The sequence below is a fragment of the Malaclemys terrapin genome, chromosome 13 (assembly GCF_027887155.1).
Source record: "Malaclemys terrapin pileata isolate rMalTer1 chromosome 13, rMalTer1.hap1, whole genome shotgun sequence".
Lineage (NCBI taxonomy): Eukaryota > Metazoa > Chordata > Testudines > Emydidae > Malaclemys > Malaclemys terrapin.
The window spans coordinates 40,005,192-40,025,833 of NC_071517.1; the positions used below are offsets into that span (position 1 = coordinate 40,005,192).

The 20,642-nt window shown below is 55.0% G+C and overlaps 1 protein-coding gene and 1 pseudogene across 1 annotated transcript in view; one reads left to right on the top strand and one right to left on the bottom strand.

Annotated features, from left to right (window-relative positions):
* LOC128847462 (zinc finger protein 345-like) overlaps positions 1 to 20,642 on the bottom strand; it is a 430,467-nt gene that overhangs the window by 176,213 nt on the left and 233,612 nt on the right. The gene's annotated exons all lie outside the window — the stretch shown is intronic.
* LOC128847848 (zinc finger protein 850-like) overlaps positions 4,521 to 20,642 on the top strand; it is a 34,073-nt pseudogene continuing 17,951 nt past the window's right edge.

Consider the following 20,642-nt stretch of genomic DNA (forward strand, 5'->3'; position numbering starts at 1 on the left):
ATCAGTCAGGGCCTACATGTGGGACCCCTTCCCCTGGGTGGGTGGGATCTGGCAGCAATCTATCAGCTGTGGATGCAGGGGAATGGACCAATTGGGAAGGTGACCAATCAGGGCTGTTTCTGAGCTGCAGTCTGTCTGCTCTGCAAAACCCCCCAACATTTGCTGTTATGGGAAAACCCCACTCAGACAGAGAAAGCAGGCTCATAAAAGAGGCTCTGTCTGGGAAAACCCAGATGTATGGTAACCCTATTTGTTACTGAAATATGTCGTCGTTCTGGGGAACGCCCACAGACTAACTCCTCAGAGACGACAAAGGACCGACCGTCGGTGTTAGAAAGCTATCATCTGGCCGTCGACCAATAGGAAGAAGAGGGTAAACAAAGACATTTACAGTTCATCTGAAGGACAGTTTGGAGCTCACATAGGCCATGGAATTGCCTGACTCCATGACTCAGCAAAGACTTTTCCATTATAAAGGGTCAGAGTATAAGAAGGGGGGAAAAAGGCCTCTGGCCACCTCTGCTCCCCTATCTCTACTTACAGTAGCAAGATCACTTGAAATACAATAGGAGCATCATTGAACTCGGGAGAGTAGTCCTAGTTGGAAGGCTTTCCAGTGAGCACGGACTGCTGAAAGCTTTTGGGTGAGAGAAATTCTTTTTGCTTGTAAGGGTACGTCAACACTCCAAACTTAAGCTGACCTGTATTAGGTTGACTTACAGCCACCACAGTAATGACTGCGGTAGACTATGTCCACACTATCCTTCTTGGATCGGTGGGGCACGTCCTCACCAGGAGCACTTCCACCGACCTAAGAGGGGCAGTGTGGGGAGCTGAGAGCCCGGTCTCTCAACTCCAGCAGCAGGTCTCTCCCAGGAATGTGGCTGCCCTACAAGTTCTGTGTGAGCTGCCCCCCATCTAGGCCCTGTTTCCCCCCTGGCCTGCCCCACTCCACTCCCTCTTCCTCATAAAGAGTGAGGGAGGCCACCTTGGGCTTCTGTCCCCCTCTCCCCATCGTACCATTCTCCTCCCAGTTTGACACCAGACCATAGATAACTACTCTGAGTGCAGTCTTTAGTTGTGCACCCACCTTACACTAATTTCATCTACACCAACGAATTCCTCCCTGATGGTCAGAACTGAGTCTAACCCTCCTGCCCCCTAGTTACCTCCTCCATCATCGGAAAGCAAAAGTTGTCTCTGACGTGTTCCCAGCACTTATTGCACATTGGGTGCTGTTAGGGTGGCCAGTCGAAAAGGGGACTTGACAACGTCTGGTCAGATCTACTGACCGAACACCCAAAGTTGAATTACTGTGGGTGGGGAGGCACTGAGTCATCACCTTCACCAGCCCCTACTCAGCCAGAGCTGCCCCCTACCTGCATTGGGCGGCTGCAGCTCCCAGCCCCAGCTCCACAGGCAAATCCCTCCCAACCCAGGGCAGGGAGGATGGGAAGAGGAGTGGATGGGGTCAGAGCCTTGGGGGAAGAGGCAGGGCCTTGGGGAGACTAGGAGTGGTAGGGGTGGGACCTTGGGGAGAAGAAGCAGGGCAGGAGAGGTTCTGGCACTCCTGCTGTAGTGTCTGGTTTTAAAATATTACCTGGTTGGCAACCCAAGTTGCTAGGTGAGAGGCTGTGGAAAATATTAACCAACATACAAATATCACTTTTAACAGCAGCAGAGCTACTAGCTAACAATAAATAAATTACAATGATTTTGATGTGTCTATGGGTAAGGGGACTGTTGACCCTTCACTGAAATTTAATGGGGGAGGGAAGCTTTGGTTGACCCTCTCCCAAAAGAAAGGGGAAGGGCCAATGAGAAATAAATACCTTGAGACTAATCCCCAGGGCCAATGGGGAGAGGCTAACACTCTTGGTCAGCCTCGTTAGCAGGGCAGTCCGGCCAGTAAGGGAGTCAGGAGCCCATCCTCTGTGTGAGTCTACATGCCAAGCCAAAATCCACGTATATTAGGTTGACTTACAGCCACCACAGTAATTACTGCGGTAGCCGATGTCCACACTACCCTCCTTGGGTTGGTGGGGCGCGTCCTCACCAGGAGCACTTCCACCGACCTAAGAGGGGCAGTGTGGGGAGCTGAGAGCCCAGGCTCTCAGCTCCAGCAGCAGCTCCCTACTAGGAGCCTGACTGCCCCACAAGCTATGGGTGTGCTTCACCCCTCTCCACTCCCCATTCCCTGCAAAGAGCAGGGAAAGCCACCTGGGGCTTCTCGTACACCCAGCATTCCCCTCACGATTTGACACCAGATTATTGAAAGCTACCCTGAGTACAGTCTTTCAACCAGTTGTGCACCCACCTTATAGTAATTTCATTTAGACCAATGAATTCCTCCCTGCTGGCCAGAACTGAGTCTAACTTGGCTGCCCCTAGTTACTTCCCCCACCATCAGAAAGCAGAAGTTGTCCCCGATGCGTTCCCAGCACTTACTGCACATTGGGTGCTGCTAGGGTGGCCAAGTGCCCAGTTTTTGACCAGAAAGTCTAGTCAAAAAGGGGACCTAACAGTTTGCAGTCAGATCTACTGACTGGACAACCAAAGTCTAGTTACTGTGGGTGGGGGAGGCGGGGAGGCGCTGGGTCATCACTCACACCAGACCCTACTCAACCGGGGCTGCCTCCTACCTGCATTGGGCAGCTGCAATTCCCAGCCCTAGCTCCACAGGCAAGTCCCTCCTGACCCAGGCAGGGAGGGGGAGAAGAGGAGTTGATGGGGGAAGGGCAGAACCTTGGGGAAGAGTTAGAGTTGGGGCAGGGCCTCGGGGGGAAGAGTGGGGCAGGAGTGGGATCTCAGGGGAAAGAGATGGGGCAGGGGAGGTTCCAGCACTCCTGCTGGAGTGTCCGGTTTTTTTTAAATTACCAAGTTGGCAACCGAAGTAGCTAGCTGAGAGGCTGTGAAAAATATGAACAAACATACAAATATCATTTTTCACAGTAGCAGACTTAACTAGCTAGCGATAAATAGATTATGATTTTGATGTGTCTCTGGGTAAGGGAACTATTGGCCCCGCACTGAAACTTAGTGGGGCGGAGCGTTGGTTGGCCCTCCCCTAGCACCAAAAGAAAGGGGAATGGCCAATGGGAAATAAAGAGCCTGCGACTGACAATGGGGAGGGGTCAGCACTCCAGGTTAGCTTGATTGACAGGGCAGGCAGGCTAATGAGGGAGTCAGGAACCCAGGGTCCCGTCCTCTGTGTGAGCTGGAGCAGTCCGGAGCCGGGTGTGGTGAGCAGCTGCGGAGAGCGAGGGGGGACCCTGGGCAGGGGCTTGCAGGCTGGTCTGAGAGGCAGAACTGTGACCAGGGTTGATGCTGGGAAGAAGGGTCCTAACATCTAGAGCATAAGGGCATCTGGCCACGGCCAGAGCAACTGTCCAACCAGCTGCATCCCTGCAGCACAGCCAGGGCCTGGGAGGGAGGCCTGGGACGTGTGAGGAACAGACTGTGAATGTCCCTGACATTCCAGAGACGGCTGATTGTGGTTCATCCCACACAGCGGGGTTACGTGTTTTCCTTTCACCGTTCCCATTTTTTTATTACTTGCTGCTTAATGAATTGTATTTGTTCTGAACTCTATGCAATAGTCAGGGAAGCATCCAGAGCGGATAGAGCACCCCAGAGTGGGGACACCCTAGACCCTGTCCTGGGGGTCGAGCCCCACAGGAATCCTGGGTCCAGCCTTGTCCGGATTACGGGGACTAGAGTGGAAGGGGAGTCCTCGAGGTCATTCAGATCTCTTGGTGAAGGGAGTGGGAGCGAGGACTCAGATCCTTCTGCTATGCGATTCCACCCGGGTGGTGTATAAGCCAGGAAAGTTCCACACAATAGCGGGACCATTTCCCCACTTACCTCAGTGCATGTTTATTGGTTTTTCCTAAATTTAATTAAGTATTTTAGGAAAAAGTGTCAGAGTGGCTACCAGCAAGAGCCACCCACTCTGAGGCCACCAACAATTTTGTCGTGAGAACCCCTGGACTAGGTGATCATGATGGCAAAGTCTGTGAGTGTAAGGGCTTGTCTACACTGGCAAGATTAAAGCTTGAACGTGGCTTGTGTAGTCGTGGCACAGCAAAAAATCACCTCCATGCGGGGCGTAGCTCCCAGCGAGCACGGCTCCCAGCTAGCAACTGTGAAAAAACAGGATGAGGGTAGGGGGTAATAGGTGCGTATATTAAAAAAAAGTACCCAAAAACAGGACTCTCCCTATAAAAACGGGACATCTGGTCACCCGACTCCCAGGGCTGGTGTGCTGTCTACACTGGCGCTTTACAGAGCTGAAACTTGCAGCGCTCAGGGGGATGTTCTTTTTCACACCCCTGAGTGAGAAAGTTGCAGTGCTGTAAAGGGCCAGTGTAGACAAGCCCAAAGAAGCCAGACACAGAGAGGCGAAGCGCAGTGTGTAGGATATCACTAGGACCAGGAGGAGCGGGGTGGGAGGATCGCTGCGGTCAGTCCCGGCAGCAGGAAGTGACTCGCAGCCACAGCGGTGATTCTAGCTCCCAGGCTCCTGGCGAGATCCCCAAGCCCCGGCGGCTGGTGCTGGGAGCCCGGAGCCCGGGCTGCAGCCGGGAGAGGGGAATCTCCAGCAGGGCCCTTCCCGCTGCTCCCCAGGGCCCCGCTTGGAGCATGGGCGGCAGGTTTGTAGAAGTTTTGGTGGTGCCCAGAACTCACCCCTGCCCAAACTCTGTCCCCCCAAAACTCCGCCCCCCACCTGCCCAAGGCTCTGGGAGGGAGTTTGGGTGGGGCAGGAGGTCTGGGGTGCAGGATGCTGGCTCTGGGAGGGAGTTTGGGGATGGGAGGGGGTGTGGAGGGAGGGGGTGCAGGGGTGGGGCTGGGTTTGGGGTGGGGCTGGGGATGAGAGGTTTGGGGTGTGGGAAGGGGCTCAGGACTATGGCAGAGGGGTGGGGTGAGGGCTGTGGGGTGGGCCTGGGGATGAGGGGTTCATGATGCAGGAGGGGGCTCAGGGCTGGGGCAGACAGTTAGGGTGCAGGGGGATGAGGGCTCTGGCTGGGGATGAGGGGTTGGTGTGTGGGAGGGGCTCAGGGCGAGAGTAGGAGTGTGGGGGTGAGGGGTTTGTGGTGTTGGAGAGGGCTCAGGGCTGGGGCAGAGGGTCAGGGTGTGGGGGGATAAGGGCTCTGGATGGGACTGGGGATAAGGTGTTTGGGGTGCTGGAGGGGCTCAGGGCTTGGGTTGAGGGTGTGGTGGGGGGGTGAAAGCTCTGACTGGGGGTGTGGACTCTGGGTGGGGCAGGGCTGGGGATGAGTTTGGGGGGCAGGCAGGCTACTCCGGGACAGGGGCCAGTGAGGAGGACTCCCCCCAGCCCTTTCCCTGTCGGCAGCAGCAAGCTCTGGGGGAGGAGCCCCCCTTTCCTGCCCCCCCGGCAGCACACTCACCCCCACCACTGTCACTGCATGTGCTCCTAGGGCCCCTCTCAGGTCCAGGAATCTCCCTCGCCTCCCCCGTGGTGGGTGCCGGGGGGTGCTATGTGCGCCTCCTCCGCTGCTATTGCCCCTGACTGTAGCCTCACTGGGGGTGAGGGATGGGACAAGAGCGGTGACTGCGGGTTGGGGGGGGGTCCCTGTGCTGCTGGAGGGTCCTGCCGGAAAAGGGAAGGGTCTGAGGGGGAAGGGCAGGCTCACAGTCTCCCCTAGCAGTCGAGATGGGGGGGGAGCACTAGGACCCTGCGGCAGCAGTTGCTGCAGGGAGGCAATGGCTCTCTCTGGGGGCCAGGGATGTGCATGGGGGCAGCAAGGGGGGGGAGCAAGAGGAGACCCTGCTGGGGAAGGGAGAGCCAAGGGGCAGGGAGAAGGCGGAGGGGTGGGGAAAGATACAATGGCCACGTCCCATCCCCATGGGGTAAGGGAGGGTGAGAGGGCTGCCCAGCAGCCAGCGGGGATTTGTTCCCCTACAAATGGCCAAACCAGCAGTGGGGGGTGGGCAGGGTGACCATTCCTCCCGAATTGGGCAGGACAGTCCCAAAATGCAGAGTTCAAGTCCCAGTCCTGGGCTGAATGACTTTGAGACACCATTTGTCCCGGATTCCCTGTGCCAGGGCTCTGTGCCTGCCCGAGGTTCTGGGGCAGCACCAGCCTGTTCCCTGTGGGTGGGGCTGAGATGGGCCTTAGCCCCGCTTGGCCACAAGGCCCTGCCCCCTGTTCCTCCTCTCTGCCTCCCACCCCCCATTGGCTGGGCCAGAAGCTAGATCAGGGCCACAATAAGAGCCACCCAGTCTGCAATGGGAAACCCCAGACCCTCCACCTGCCCTGGGTGGTGTGCCCTGGGGGGGTGGGCACATGGGCCAGTGGCTGCTCTCGGGCACCCTTGCCCAGGGCAGGTGGAGGGTCCAGGGCTCCCGGCAGTGGCCCAGGCTCCCTGGGCAGCTCTTACCATGCCATAGCCCGGCTCCAGCTTCTGGCCTGGCCAGGAGGTGGGGCCATGGAGCAGGTGGGGCTTCTGCATGTGTCCCGCTTTTGCCTTTTGAAAAGTGGTCACCCTAGGGATTGGGGGCAGGCAGGAGACTTCCCCTGAAGGGCTGAGAATTTACAAGGCAAATGTCCACCCAGAACACCTCCCCCCCCCACCCAACTCCCAATTTCATATTTGTGTCCAAAGACAATCTCATCCCTTGGGGAGTCTGACTCCTGGATTGACAGGACTGAACAGGGGCTGGTCTGATTTCAGAGCAGGATTCGGTGTCCAACCAGAGTCACGGTGAGCCACAAGGAGTGGAATTGGGGTTTGGTTTGGTTCAGTGGCAGTTGGTGTGTTCAGTTCTGGTTTAAGACACCCCAATACAGTTCTGTTACCAGGCAGTGCCTCAGAAGTGTGTGTGTGGGGCGGGGGGGGGGGCAGTGGGGGTGAGCCCTGTGGGGTTAATTGAGCTCCCTGGTTCAGTTAATGCTGCCTCCTGCATTGTGGTCTGGGATCCCAGCCTGAGCAGCTACTGTTCACTCCCCCAGTGGGGTCTGTGCTAGGGACAGACCCTCATTAATCCCCCTCTGTGCCCAGCCCAGTGGGCACTTTTGACAGTCCTGGAACTAGTCCCCCGGGGTTCTGCCGACATCAGCTCTTGAACCTGAGCTTCCAGGTGACTGGGGGAAAGGGCTGGGGCCGGGCAGGAAAGTGACTCTGCACAAAGGGCCCCTTTCAGGGACCTGCTGGTGAGTTTGTACCGGAGGGAGAGGAGGCTCCCCATGGGTCTGCAGGTCCCAAAGCTGCTGCCCTCAGTGACACAGCCAGGCTCACCCTGGACAGCAAACGCCCATGGGAATGGGACAGTTCCCAGTTCTCCCAGGGATGGTGAGAGGGACAGAGACAGGAAGGGGAGGGGAGAGTGTGAAAGGAGCAGCAGGAGCAAGAAGTGAGGAGGGAGGTTCCCAGCTCCCAGCCCTGCCTGGATCCATTCTGTGCATCCCCCGGGACAGACTGACTCTCCTGGAACAAGGAGAGGAGCTGACAGAGGAAAAGCCAGTTTCTACCCTGGCTGAGTCCCCGCACTGCTGGGAGGACGCGCTGTCCTTGGGGCCAATGTCATGGGGGATCCCCCACAGTGGCTCCTTTGATTCTGCACTTTTCTAGCATTTGTCTTAGAGACTGAAGCCTTTTATTTTATTTAAAGTGAATTTAGTAATGTGGGATCACACCACCGTGGGTTTGGCTCTGGTGGCTACAGTTTCATGCTTAATGGAGTAAAAGTCACCTATGGTACTTGCTTCAGATTTACGGTCTTTAGGAACATGTAAAGACCAAGGGCAGTGACCACACAGACATTCACAAGTACAAGGTCTAGTCTGTTTCACAAGTTTTGTGAAAGTTATGATTACCCAAGCATATACCACTGCTATGAAGACCTATGCACGAGTTAGAAACATAGTTATACTCACATCCTCCTAGATCAGGGGTCTCAAACTCAAATGACCATGAGGGCCACATGAGGACTAGTACATTGGCCCGAGGGCCACATTTACTGACACCTCCCCGCCGCCGCCCTTGGTCCTGCCCCCACTCCACCCCTTCCATAAGGCCCCACCCCTGCCCCACCTCTTCCCACCGCTTCCCTGCCCCCATTCCAACCCCTTCCCTGAAATCCCCACCCCAACTCCGCCCCCTCCCTGCCCCCAGGGGGTGCAGGAGGGGTGTGGGGTGTGGCAGGGGCTCAGGGCAGGGAGTTGGGGTGTGGGGTGCAGGAGGGGTGAGGGATGCAGCAGGGGGTCGAAGTGCAGCAGAGAACTCAGGGCAGGGGGTCAGGGTGCAGCAGGGGGCTCAGGGCAGGGGGTTGAGGTGCAGCAGAGGGCTCAGGGCAGGGGGTCGGGGTGCAGCAGGGAGCTCAGGTAAGTGGGTTGGGGTGCAGGAGGGGTGCGGGGTGCAGCAGGGAGCTCAGGGCAGTGGGTTGGGGTGCAGGAGGGGTGCTGGGTGCAGCAGGGGGTTCAGCTGCAGGAGGGGTTCGGGGGGGTGGGCTCTGGTCCAACGCGCACCGGGGGCAGGGCAGGCTCCCTGCCTGCCTGCCCACACTGCCCCCACGCTGCTCTGGGAAGCCGACGGAATCTGGGGAAGGAGGGGCGCAGGGGTGTGTGTGGCTATTGCTTCAGGCACCATCCCCAGCAGCTCCCATTGGCTGGGAACGGGGAACTGCGGCCAATGGGAGCTGCTGGGGATGGTGCCTGAAGCAACAGCCACACACACCCCTGCGCCCCCCCTTCCCCAGGTTCTGTTGGCTTCCCGGAGCAGCGCGGGGCCGGGCAGGCAGGGAGCCTGCCCTGCCCCCGGTGCGCGTCGGGCTGGAGCCACTCTAGGTAAATGCTGGGGGAGGGTGGGGGGGCCGCGAGGAGCTCGCAGGCTGCAGAAAATAACCCCAAGGGCCGCATGCGGCCCCCGGGCCGCGTGTTTAAGACCCCTGTCCTAGATAGTGTTAGGAACTGTTGGGTCTCTCCTGGATTGATCATCAGTAGAGGGATGGTTCCTGCTGGGGTTTCCCACGGAAAACTCAATTTTCCTAATCTGGGCACCCTCTTTTTTAATGTGATTCTGACCATACCTACATTCTGCGCATGTTCCTGAAAGTGTCAACCCCCTTTGTTCTTATTGCTCTGCAGTCCCCCAGAAACACAAGGGTCCCCAATTTCCATTGGTCAGGTAGGTTCTCTTTATTCTCATTAGCACTGATGCATAACTTACATCCTGTGGTTAAGACACATGTTGAAACACATGTGCCATTACAGCATTTTTGTGATTTAAAATTTATCTTCCGGCTAATTTTTCATACTATTACCCCCTGGTACATCTTTGCCCATAATCTTGTGGCATCAGGTCATTCTTCGGGGACTTACTTATGTCATCATTTCTTAGCTCCAAGCTGTAATATGGTTAAGGCAAAAGCTTACAGGCCTCAGCCTGTAGGCCTTGCATTTCACTCCTACTTACTTAGGCCTGGGCTACACTAGCAGGGGGTTCGAACTAAGATACGCAACTTCAGCTATGCTATTTGCGTAGCTGAAGTCGGAGAATCTTAGTTCGACTTACCTGGCCGTCCTCACTGCGGCGAGTTGACTGCTGCGGCTCCCCCGTCGACTCCGCTTACTCCTCCTGTCGAGGTGGAGTACGGGCATCGAGTAGCGGATCGACTTATCGCGTCCAGACGAGACGCGATAAATCGATCCCCGATACATCGAACACTACCCGCCAATCCGGTGAGTAGTATAGACATACCCTAAGATACCTAATGCATATCTATCCTGTCTAACTACAAATCACTTATACTTTTATAATTCTACAGTTTAACATTTATTTAACATACAGTGTATTTAACATACAATGATTATATGTGACATAACATATTAACTAATCATAACATCACACAATAAATGAACAATCAACGAAATTCATTAGCTACAGGACTGTGTCCCTGGGAGGGTTTAAAAGTGCTCCCCATGGGTTCATCCCTGGTGGGAGGGGCCGGGTCTATGTTGTGATAAAATGATTGAGGGTTTTCCCAGCGTGGCAGAGTCCAGAGCGTCTGTCTGCAGGGCAAGAGCCTGGAGGGAATCGGGGTGTGACATGGACTCAGGCCCCTTCTGTAACCTCCCCCATCGCCCCTCTCGCCCTGACAGGCTGAGGAATCACGTCCACATTTCGCTCCAGATGATCCCATTTTCCAGGAGACAGGGAAGAGAAATGTCTATGATGGAGTCAGCTCAGGTAGGGGATTTTCAGGGAGCTGCAGGGTGTGTGTGTGTGTGGTGGGGGACAGAATGTGATAAACCTGCTGGTACACGTTCAACCTGGGACCTGATTTTCTGAAGTGGGGGACATTCCCCAGTTTTGAAAAAGGAAAAAAAAAAAAAAATCCTGGGCAGGGCTGGGAAAACTGACCAGACTCCCAGTGCAGGAGTCTGAACCCACTATCTAGAGGCTGCTGTGAAATACGAAGGGAAACTGGGGATTCCTGTACCTGGCTCAGAGCTCTGCTTCCCATATCAGCCTGTGGCTGGCAGGTGTGTGGGAAATGAGAAGACTCTGCCCTGCTCTGTGTGCTGGGGGGACAAGGAGCTCTCACCTTCTCCCCACCCCCTGAAGCCACCTGACTGCTCTGAGCAGGGTGCGGGTGGAATTCTGCTTTTCTGGGTCTCCCAGAGCTTCTAAGATGTTTATTTTTATGTCTTCCTTTCCCATGTGACCAGTGGGATTGTGGCTGGGGCAGCAGGTGCTGAGTGGGGGACTCTTCTTGTTTCAGGAGCTGGTGACCTTCAAGGAGGTGGCTGTGTATTTCACCCAGGGGCAGGGGGCTCTGCTGGACCCTGCTCAGAGAGCCCTCTACAGGACATCATGCAGGAGAACTATGAGACCGTGACCTGGCTGGGTAAGAGATTCTTGGGTCCTCAGCTATTAGAAGCCGTGGGGTCTGCGTGTCTGACTCTGGTCAGGTTCTTCCCTGGTCAGTTGTACTGGGGGGAGGGCCACATAGTCCACAGCTCCATTCTGAGAGACACTTTCATCTCCATTTGCATTTCAAGGGAACAGGAGAGTCAGAAACCTAATGGACATGCTAATTCATACCCATCTCTCCAGCTTTCAAAGGGTCAGAAGCAGGGTATTGCCCTGCTTGTATTATTTCTCCTTCACACAGCGTTAATCTACTGTCTTGGGACTAGCTCCACCCATGGGAAGGGCTCTCGGTGCAGCAGCCTTGGATAGAGGCAGGAGTTTAACACCCGAGCTGTGTGTGTCAGCAAGTCCCCCAGAGCACATCTCCATGCACCTTCACCTTGCCTGATTACCCCCCTCTTCATAGGAGTCCCCATTCCCAAACCTGACCTGATCGCCCGGCTGGAACGAGGGGAAGAGCCGTGGGTCCCAGATCTCCAGGCTGCCAATAAAGAGAGAGCCCAAGAGGTACCTGCACAGGTGAGGAGTCAGGGAAACTGAGACAGAACCATCTGGCGAGTGAAGGAAAAAGCTGGGACTCCTAAAATGTGCTGTGAGCGAGAGCCCTCAATTCTACCTCATCTCACCCGGGTGAGGGCTGCAGTCAGCAGGTGTCATATTATCAAGGCAAACATCAGTCACAGCTTCCCACTGATGCTGTTAGCTGTCGGGAATTTCCTCCCTGACTTTCCTTCCCTGGGAGTGTTTGGGTGGGATGTGGAGGCAGAATCCAGTGTCTCCATCTCCCCCACAGTCACTGTGTTGTGTTTTCCCTCTTTGCTATTCCCCTTTCGGTCCTTTCCCCCCGGCACAGGCAGTGACTCCTGTCTGGATTCTCTCTCTCCCAGCAGGCGATAGGACAGGGAGTGAAAACAAGGAGGAGAATCATCAGAAGGAAGTTCCTGGGAAAGTGGAATCGCAGGAGTTGGTTTTGAGAAGAGCTGAAGGGAATTTTTCCCAGTGCTTGGAGCAGGGAAATGCCTGGGGAGATCAACACAGGTCAGAGATGCAGCTGGGAAACTATCCTGGGAAGAAACTGGATAAATCTATTCAAGGTGGCGGAGGATGCAAGGATCCCAAGGAAACCACAGTCCAGCAGACAAGTCACAGTGAAGAGAAACTCTACAAATGCCTTGACTGTGGAAAAAGATTCTGTTTCAGTGCAATCCTTATAATTCATCAGCGAACCCACACTGGAGAGAGACCTTACAAATGCCTTGAGTGTGGGAAAACTTTTATGGAAAGTTCATCTCTTATTAAACATGGGCGAATCCACACAGAAGAAAGACCCTATAAATGTCTGGAGTGTGGAACAGGTTTTATCACAAGTTCAGCGCTTACTAACCATAGGAAAATCCACACGGGAGAAAGACCCTATAAATGCCTTGAGTGTGGGAAAAGCTTTATGGAAAGTTCATCCCTTACAAAACATGGGAGAATCCACACAGTGGAAAGACCCTATAAATGTCTGGAGTGTGGGAAAAGTTTCAGTTTGCTATCAACCCTTAATTCACATCAGAAAACCCACACAGGAGAGAGACCCCATAAATGCTTGGACTGTGGGAAAGGCTTCATTCAGAAGTCGCAACTTATTATACACCAGAGAGTGCACACAGGGGAGAGACCATATAAATGCCTTGAGTGTGGGAAGAGCTTCATTAAGAGCTCAGCGCTTACCAAACATCAGCGAATTCACAAGGGTGAGAGACCCTACAAATATCTTGACTGCAGGAGAAGATTCAATTTGACTTCACATTTCAGTGATTTAAATGATAAAGAGACCTTGAACACGGGGGAAGCTTCATTTGGTGCTCCTGGAGTATCAGGCATCCGCAAATCCGCACATGGAAGGAATCTCTGAGATGTTCTCAGTGTCGAAAATGCTCCAATTGGAGCTAACACCATGTTGGACATCGGAGACTCCTCCGCACAGCAGGGAAATTCTCTCAGGGCCTTGACTAGAACTGGGCATGGTGACAAACCCATTTCCTCATTCCCACACACATCAGGGGCATTTGGCTCCCAAGGACCCTGCTGCCCATCACTGGGGTGAGGATCCAACAGCAGCCAAGCATCAGCTGGTCAGTGACCCACTGGCTCTGCCTGGTCTCAGCAAACCCCAGGCAGAGGAGGAGAAGCCCCCATCAGCCCCTCCCCTCTGCTGCAGCCCTGGCTGCTGAGCTGATGGGACACAGGCGGGGGAAGGAAGAGGGAGAAACTCCTCCAGATGCTCTCTCTGCCTGGCTGAAGTTCCCCCTTCTCCCTTCCCCTCCCAACCAGGATCCCCCTGCCATGGACATGAGGAGAAGAACACTTGGTCCATGCCCCACCTTCACTCTAGACACCTGTCCCCACCCCCCATCTTCCACCAACCCCTGTGCTGTGCTCCCGCACTTAACTGGAGTGTCCCTGGGGGCTGGTAACTCCTCCCCTCCCCAAATCCCCCAGGGTGCTGGGTTCTGGGAGATCAGAGGTTAAGGGACCAGGGTGATGGGTTCTGGGAAGGAATGGTGGGGGCTGGTGGATCTGGGAATCAGGGGGAGCTGGGTACTGGGGTATTGAGTGTTTGGGGATCATGGGATAAGAGGTGATGGAGAGCACTAGGGTAGAGATGTGCTGCCTCATCTCTCTCCTCCTCTGCCCCCTATGCCTTCAGACAGCACCACCTATAGGGGCTGATTCCCACAGGGCCTTTTCTTGGAAGCCTGGATTTCCCACCTCTGCTACACAGCATCAGCCTCTGAGAGGGAAGCAGCACTGCCTAGTGGATAGAGCACTGGCCTGGGACTCAGGAGACCTAAGCTCTGTTCCCAACTCTGCCAGGAGCTTGCAGGGTGACCTGAGACAAATCTGTGCCTTACAGAGAGGGAATAAATGGGGAGTGATAATATCAGCCTCCGAGCATCTGTCTACGGCAGGAAAAGTGGTTGGGATTAACTAGGGCATCTCCTGTGTTCCTCCTCCCCTTTTTCTAGTCTAGACTGACCCTAGCAGTTTATTCCAATCCCCCATTAGCAAAGTGATTGTTAGAGTCACTAAGTGCCCCCTATGGAGTGAGATTGTCTGGGAATGAGACATCCTCATACTGCTCCAGTTATGCCGAAAAGCATTTAATTTTTGGTGCTGTTTCTCCCTTATACACCAGCATTCAATAGATTCTAAAAGAGCTGGAGCAGGGATAGTAAAGAATGTCGTGTTTTACCTTCTGTGTTATTGGAGAGGGACGGGGTGAGTCCGGGGAATTCCCTCCGGCCCGCATCAACCTCACACATCTTCTCTGACAGAGCAGCCTCTGCCCAAACTGTGGAGAATTTATCCTCTTCCCATTCTACCCCTCCACCTTCATCTGTGTCATTTACCACAGTGTCCTTTGCCCACCATGCTTAGGAATCAGGCTTTGACTTCTTTGATCCTCAATCAGGACCCTGAGGGCTGGCGAAGAAAATATCACATTCCTGAAGGGGGAATTCAAATGAACCCCAAAGCACAATATCAGCTTCAATCCCAGCCTCCATCTATTGGTAAAGTGGCATCTGGAGTTTTTCCAGCCAAATCCAGATCATTTGTAGATAGGACGTTTTTGGTGAGGTTTGTCTTTTTTTCTTTTTTCTTTTATTACAGTGATGCTAAAACTTTTGTCAATAACACAGCCAAATAATGCGGCGGCGCTGAGGAAAGCAGGTTTAGCCTGGTCAGAAGGAAATGGGTAAAATTGTTCTCCAGATTTTGAGTCTTAAGAGTCTCTTGGATTTCACTTCATGAATGGGAAAGTGGTTTGTAGCCCACCCTGGTTTGTGGGTTTTTCTCTTTTTGGTGAAGGCTGTTCTGTCACGTGTTTGACAGGATGTAGCTCAGATTTCGTGGTGACTTTAAAAGACAAATAGTCATTTGCCAAAATAGCCCTTTCTGATTTTCTTTTCATATTTCCCTAGCTTTTGTCACGAGATTTTCTTGTTCTTTGAACAATTAAAATAATCAGTATTTATCCACAAAAACACTTGAGGACAAGTGCTGGATACGCACTCCGAGAGTCAGAGACTGAAATGGGGAAGGAAGTTACTGCCTGATCCCTGCAGAGATATGAGATATAGTCAGGCGGGGGGTAGGAGGGGGTAGGTGGATAGGGCTTTGAAAGGGCACTGTTTGCTCTTGTGATCCAGAGAGCTGAGGCTGAGAACTGTGAATTCACTGCACATGTCCCAGAGAGAGAGGAAATGTCCTACGAGTGCTGGGTGAAGTCATCCTTGAACTCTAAAGGGCTACCAATGAAGTCCCAATAGGATTGATGTGGAGAGGGGTCGGCGACTCCCCATTGCTGAGAGGAGGAGGGAGGGCAAATGCCTCTCTCATGGATTGTTAGTGCTTTTCTACCAGCTTTAACTTGTTCCTCATTCCCTGGGGCGTATGTGTGGCTGGAGCAGTAATGTGCTGGGCTGTGGCTGAAATGCACCGTGTGGAGCTGGGCATTGGATTTTGTGGGGGCGGAGGATTTAGCTTTTATTTCTTGCTTTGAAAAGAACGAAGTAGAATATAGTTTCTCAAACTCCGAATGTCCCTTTTTTGAATAATGGGGGGGAGGGGGAATGGTCTTTAATGGACTCAGATGCTGTCTGGCTGTCACCCATTGACGCAGCTGGGGAAAAGGCTGGTATCATTCTGGGATGTATTAACGTGAGTGTTGTATGTCAGTTGCGGGAGGTCGTTGTCCCACCTGCTCAGCCCTGGGGAGGCCTCAGCTGGAGTTCTGTGTCCAGTTCTGGGCACCACACTTTAGGAAAGACAAATTGGATTGAGTCCCCAGGAGAGCAACAGAAAATGATCAAAGATTTAGAAAACCCGACCTGTGAAGGAAGGTAAAAGAAGTGGGTCTTAGTCTTGAGAAAAGCAGACTGGTGATGGTCTGCAGCCACGCTAAGGGCTATTATACAGAGACTGGGGATCAGTTGTGTTCCATTGCCACTGAAGGTAGGATGAGAAGTACAAGTGTTAAACTGCAGCAAGGGAGATTTAGGTTCGATATTAGGAAAACTTTCTAACCATCTGGGTATTTGAGCTCTGGAATAGCTTCCAAGGGAGCTTGTAGAATCCCCAGCATTGGAGGTGTGTTGGTGTTTTAAGCCCCTTGGAGGTATTATTTCGCCATTCCTGAGCTCCACACACTGCAGGTTTTGACTCTGACATTTTCTTGGGATGCCCCAGACTGTGAGTCTCCTGGTTACCCACCTGCCTCAGTGTGAGGGAGACGTGCTTCTGCTGAACTGGGTGTCCATCCCCTGTCACTCCCAGCCTTTTAGCTCCCCAGACAAACTCCCCGGGTCTCTGCCAGTCCTTACTTTGCCTTGCAGGTTCACACTAGGCGCAACCTCGTCCTCCAGCTCCTCTGACATGTCCTTGTGCAGTGTCCAGCCCCTCTCCACTGGACACTCAGAAATTCCCAGGTAAGCTGTCCCCAAAGGGACAATACCAACTTGTTTGATTCAATTGAGGATCAGCGCCAATGTAACATCACAGCACTGAGATATAGTGTTAGTGAAAACGAAGAGGAGTTTATCAACAAAGCAATAAGACCAACAGGTTACACATCAAACACCAGGTATATCGCGATTCAGACAGTCTGAGTTTAACCAGTAAAGGTATAAACAAGTCATTGTATGAAATGTTAGTTTGTCCTGACTTTGCTAGTGCTTTTTATGTAGCCTGTTGCAAAGCAAGGCAAATATCTAGATGAGTTGAGGTACCCCCTGAAAGACCTCTGTGTACCCCCAGCGATACGTGCACCCCTGGTTGAGAACCACTGCTATATGCAAACAGGACTTCCATTGTGTTCCTTACAATGCTTCATCTACCTATGAACTGTGGGAGAAAGATCACGGGATATACCTTTGTCTGATAAAACCGGTTTGCCAACTCTTCCTGGATTCAGACTTTAAAACAGTTTCTGGTATATAAGCATATTCCTTAAAGATCATCTGCCCACACTTCTTGCAATGATCCTGAGGAACAGTGTGACATGAGCCTTTATTAGAGACTGCCCATGACCCGTGGTGGATAAATACTATGAAAGCAATGCATGAGGAGTAGTGAGTTTGTCAGGCCCGATAGGCCTTGCCCTCATAGAACAATGCACCCTTTTCCGGTCAACACTGGAGCTCATGTCATACCCATGGGCCGTGGGTAAAACCCCCCCTTTGGGGAGGCTAGCCCCCCGGCCCCACCTCTTCTGCCTGAGGCCCTGCCCCTTCCAGCCCCCCTCACCCACCAGAGCCCCGAGCCATCCCCCCCTCTCCATCATGGCTGGAGGAGCACCGAACCCAGCACCTGCCTGACCCCAAGCCGGCCTGTGCACCAGCACAAGACACTTGCCCAAGGTGCCCCAAGGGGGGACACAGGGAGCAGTGGGAACCTCCGGGGGTGTGAAGGTGGAGTGGGCGAGAGACAAGGGACTCACAAGGCAGCGTGTAGGTGGGAGTCTCGGGGAAGGGGCGAAGCAAGGAGGGGAAGAGGTGGACCGCAGGCAGGACCACCACAGCTCAGGCGTCTGGTGGTGGCTGCGCGTGGGGAGGCTAAGCCTATTACCCATGCTCAGAACAGAGCTGCCAATTCTTCAGCTTTTCCGACTCTTTTAGGGGTTGGTAGGGAAAATGTTTCATCTGCAGTGGAAATCCCTTCTGGCTGGCATTTCCCATTAGGGTTGCCAGGTGTCTGTTTTTCGACCAGGACACCCGGTTGAAAAGGGACCCTGGCGGCTCTGGTCAGCTCTGCCAACCAGGCCGTTAAAAGTGCAGTCAGCAGTGCTGCAGGGCTAAGGCAGGCTAGGCCCTACCTGTCCTGGCACTGCGCTGTGCCCCAGATGGGGCCAGCAGGTCCGGCTCCCAGGTCTGTGTCAGGGGAGCATGAGGTTCTGTGCACTGCCCCTGCCCTGAGCACTGGCTTCTCATTCCCACTGGCCGGGAACTGTGGCCAATGGGAGCTGGGGGCGCAGTGCCTGTGGGCGAGAGTGTGGAGCCATGCCCCCTCTCCCCCCTCCCATAGGAGCCAGACCTGCTGAACGCTTCTGGGGAGCAGTGCAGAGCCAGGATACAATGAGGGGGAAACGGGATAATCCTGAGTGGGCAGAGCACCAGTCCCTGACTCAGAGCAACAGGAGTTTTGCTGCTGAAATCCAGGTGCCCGATGGGGAGCTGCGGTCAGTGCCCACACAGGGGAGCCAGCTGGGAGAGGGGCAGAGGGGATCCCTGGGAAGGGGGTAGACATGAAGGGGTTTAAATAGAGCCCAGGGGTGGGTTCATCTGGACCTACAAGTAACCAGCAGAACCCAGTGGCAAACCTCTGATAGCTCCATGACCCAAGGGAGGGGAGCAGAGCTGGGAGCTCCTGCGCAGGGCTGGTAGCCAGCGAGTGTGGTGTGGAGACAAGAGACCAGCTCTGACCAGCTGCTCCCTGTGCCAGTCTGTTATCAGAGCGAATCACACACAGAGTGTCCCGGCTCCCTCGCCCCTGGAGTCTCTGGAACAACACGAGTCTCCCTAGAAACCCCCCTTCTGCCCCCTCCCCGGGGTCTGCACGTCTCCCTTCTGTCCCCCCATTGATCCTATTGGGATCCAGGCAAGATCTACATAGCTCTGAGAGAAGCTGCCCTGCCTCGGGGAGGTGGGGCCCCCAGGGGGCAGGGTCTGGGGCAGGGGGCTGCAGCGGGATTGGTTTATCGCTAGGACCCAGGAGCGGCTGGGAGGCGGCTCTGGGGGGAGCGATCGCTGGGCTCAGTCCCGGCAGCAGGAAGTGACTCGCAGCCGCTGCGGTGACTCTGGTTCCCAGGCTCCTGGCGAGATCCCCGAGCCCCGGCGGCTGGTGCTGGGAGCCCGGAGCCCGGGCTGCAGCCGGGAGAGGGGAATCTCCAGCAGGGCCCTTCCCGCTGCTCCCCAGGAGCCTCTCCCAGGGCAGAGCCCCCAGCCTGGCCAGGGCCCCTTCCCGGCCCCGGCCGCGGTGGGGCCCCGCTCGGAGGGAAGGTAAGAGACCCGCCGCCCCCGTCACCCCCGGGCTGCAGGGGGAGGAGGGCAGGCGGGGGGAGCGGGATGCGGGGGCAGGAGGCGGGTGAAGTGGGATGCAGGGGGAAGGATGGGATGGGGGGGACAGTGGTTGCACTGAAGGGAGAATGGGGCGATGCAGGGGAACCGGGCAGGGGGCGGAATTATGGGGCTGAGGGAACGAGGCTGGAATAGAGGGAAGATGTGGGGGGCACTGCGACGGAAAGGGGGGATGTGGGGAGACTGGCTGGGGACGGGAGAGACAGAGGCAGGGAGAAGGCAGAGGGGTGGGGAGAGATACAAAGGCAGCTCTTCCGGCCCATGGGACAGGAGATGTTGAGGGGCTGCCCTGCCCAGCAGGCAGTGGGGATTTTTTTTCCTCCTGAAACTGTTCAAACAAGGGGACTAACCCCTCAGGGCTCAGAAGCTACAAGGCAAATTCTCACACACAGAGACAGACACACACACACAAACCCCTCTCCCTCTCATATTTTAAGGCAAACCCATGATTTTGGGATCTGTCTCCTGAGTGTTGGGGGCTGCCCAGGGCCCTGTTCTGATTTCCGGGCAGGATTCAGATCTCAGCCACACCGGAGTCAGACCGGAGTCACTGTCGGCTCTGACGGGGGGTGTGCGGATGGGCCAGTGAGATCAGTCTCTGCTTGCCTGTCCTGGGGGCTGCAGGGGCAGGACACGGAGGCTCAGAGGGCCACCAGAGGGCTCCGGTTAGTGGCTAAGGGAGAGGAGGAGGCTGGTGTGTGTCTCTCCCTGCTCATGTTATTACAGCCCTGGAGTGCAGCTCCCCGGATCAAAAGCTCCTGCCTCCTGCATTTTGAGCAGGGGGCCCAGACTGAGACGCTGTTTCTTGTTCAGCAGAGTCTGAGCCTGGGAGAGACCTTCATCAAAGCCCCTTCGCTGCCCAGCCCAGGTGGGAACTTTCTTGGTGGTTGGAATCAGCCCCAGGGGCAGCCTGGGTCTCTGCTGACACCAGCCCCTGAGCCGCAGCCTGCAGGTGACGGAGAGACCTGGGGGACAGGGCTGGGGCCGGGCAGGAAAGTGACTCTGCACAAAGGGCCCCTTTCCGGGACCTGCTGGTGAGTTTGTACCAGAGGGGGAGGCTCCCCCTGTGCCTGCGGCTCCCAGATCTGTTGCCCCTCACACAGCCAAGTTCAAACCGATCAATCTACTGAAGAGCAAACGCCCATGTAACCGGGGCAGAATCAGTTCTCCCAGACCGAGGGAAGGGGAGAAAGGGAAGGTGATGGAAACGGAGAGTGACCAGACTGGAAGGGGCAGCAGGAGCAGTAAGCGGGAAGGGAGGTTCCCAGTTCCCAGACCTGCCCCGATCCATTCCCCTGGACAGACTGACTCTCTTGGGAACAAGAGGAGGAGCTGAGAGAGGAAAGCCAGGTGCTGTCTCTCTTGAATCACTGGGCTGCTCGGAAGGTGGGGGGATGTGCTGCCTTTGGGGACAGTGTCAGGGGGAATCCCCCAAAGTGTCTCCTTTGATTGTGCTCTTTTTCTAGCATTCGGCTCAGGGATGCTCTAACTGGGACAGTTTAAAAGTGCCCCGGGGGGTTCAGTTCTGCTGGGAGGGGCCTGGCCTGGGTGGCAATAAACTAACTGGGTTTCTTCCCAGCATGGCAGAGTCCAGAGCATCTGTCTGCAGGGAGATACTCCTGA